General features: G+C 44.0%; 1 pseudogene; it reads left to right on the top strand.

The window, feature by feature from the left end:
- The first annotated feature begins 243 nt into the window (after positions 1 to 243).
- LOC132982276 (tubulin beta chain-like) lies at positions 244 to 1,487 on the top strand (annotated as a pseudogene).
- Positions 1,488 to 2,332: the final 845 nt, after the last annotated feature.

The following is a 2,332-nucleotide window of genomic DNA, read 5'->3' as shown; positions in this document are numbered from 1 at the left end:
GTATCGTGCACTATGGGTTCTTTTCTGTTGAATTGTATTTAATTATTTTTAGTATTTTGCATTTGTTTGTTCTTGCTGTTGTTTATGTTCTTCTGTGTTTGGTTTAGTTTGCTGTGTTCTTGTTTTTGTTGTTTTTCAAAGCACTTTGTAAACCTGTGTTTTTAAAAGGTGCTATATAAATAAAGTTATTATTATATGCTTCTTGAAGGTGGTAAATATGTTCCCTGTGCTGTGCTGGTGGATCTGTAGCCAGGAACCATGGACTCTGTGAGATCCGGACCCTTTGGCCAGATCTTCAGGCCAGACAACTTTATTTACGGTAATTGTTGATTCCTAGCTACTTCTCATTTTGCATTTAAGTACTGTTAAGCTTAATTCCCTTTCTTTTCCTCTTCTAGGCCAGAGTGGTGCTGGCAACAACTGGGCCAAAGGTCACTACACGGAGGGTGCAGAGCTGGTGGACTCTGTCCTGGATGTAGTGAGGAAGGAGGCAGAGGGCTGTGACTGCCTGCAGGGCTTCCAGCTCACACACTCTCTTGGTGGTGGTACTGGCTCTGGGATGGGCACACTGCTCATCAGCAAAATCCGTGAAGAGTACCCCGACCGTATTATGAAGACCTACAGCGTGGTGCCCTCACCCAAAGTATCAGACACAGTCGTTGAGCCCTACAACGCCACACTGTCAGTCCACCAGCTTGTAGAAAACACAGACGAAACCTTCTGTATTGACAACGAGGCTCTGTATGACATCTGTTTCCGCACCCTTAAACTTACAACCCCCTCATATGGTGACCTCAACCACCTCGTCTCTGCCACCATGAGCGGCGTTACCACCTGCCTCAGGTTCCCCGGACAGCTCAATGCTGACCTGAGGAAGCTGGCTGTAAACATGGTGCCATTCCCTCGTCTGCACTTCTTCGTGCCAGGCTTCGCTCCCCTCACAAGCCGAGGCAGCCTGCAGTACAGGTTCCTCACTGTACCAGAGCTCACCCAGCAGATGTTCGACGCAAAGAACATGATGGCTACCTGCGACCCACGTCACGGCCGCTACCTGACAGTGGCTGCTATCTTCCGTGGCCGCTATCTTCCGTGGCCACATGTCCATGAAGGAGGTGGACGAACAGATGCTGAACGTGCAGAACAAAAACAGCAGCTACTTCGTTGAATGGATCCCCAACAACGTGAAGACCGCTGTCTGTGACATTCCTCCCCGTGGCCTCAAGATGGCTGCCACATTCATCGGCAACACCACAGCCATCCAGGAGCTGTTCAAGTGCATCTCTGAGCAGTTCACAGCTATGTTCAGGCGCAAAGCTTTCCTCCATTGGTACACTGGCGAGGGTATGGATGAGATGGAGTTCACCGAGGCTGAGAGCAACATGAACGACCTGGTGTCCGAGTACCAGCAGTACCAGGACGCCACCGCCGAGGAGGAGGGAGAGTTTGAGGAGGAAGGCGAGGAGGAGTTTGCCTAAACCCTTAAATAACAAAATAAATCAATGTTTAAACGTGTTTCTTTCTGTTCACATTCATGAACTGTATATTAATCACTGAAGCCTTGTTTCCTGCCTTTCTGATGACATCACTAGTGTTTTAACAATGAAGTCAGGTGTCTGTTTTTATTCCTTTTTTCTCTCGTCATTTTTGTATTTATTTGTCTGCTCTAACATCCATTTAAATGCTCAGTTATCGAACTGTGTTCTGTTTAGTAAAAAACAAAGAAAATACTTGTTTATTTCTCTGCTTTCATCTTTAGTGATTAAACATTCAAGACGTCAATGTTCAGCTGTAAACTCTGTCATGTCTTATGGTTACTAAACAGAACGGGTGCAGTTGTCCTCCAGTAAGATGATAAGCACTGGAAGAACAAGGAGAGAAGAAATACAAATATCAAGACTTGGTTTTGGGAATACAGGATTAAAACAGATGTTATAGACAATGTTACAGATTCAGAGCTTTTCCAATAAATTATTTATCTTTTAATAGTATTGTACTGCCAGCAAATTGACTAATTCAGCATTGATAATCAACGATTCTGATATTTTTTAAATGTGAGCTAAAATTTGTGTAGGCCTACATTATTTGAACACTTTTGGTGAAATTGGGCATCATTTCTAATTCCATGTTAAAATCTTCAATTGTGGTGTCATTCCTGAATTGAGGGAAATATAACTGTAGATATCATTATAACACATTTCAATAACCATGCAAGACCCTTCTAACCCAAGTTTTCTCAGATGTCAACATAAATTCAACCTGTGGGGGTATAGGGGGAACTCATATTGTCCAGTAGGTGGCGGTAATGCAACATTTAAGGATGCCCACATCAACA

This window comes from Labrus mixtus, chromosome 10 (genome assembly GCF_963584025.1).
Source record: "Labrus mixtus chromosome 10, fLabMix1.1, whole genome shotgun sequence".
Classification (NCBI taxonomy): Eukaryota; Metazoa; Chordata; class Actinopteri; order Labriformes; family Labridae; genus Labrus; species Labrus mixtus.
Note: the sequence above shows the minus strand (reverse complement) of the source record. Positions and strands in the feature narration are given on the sequence as shown.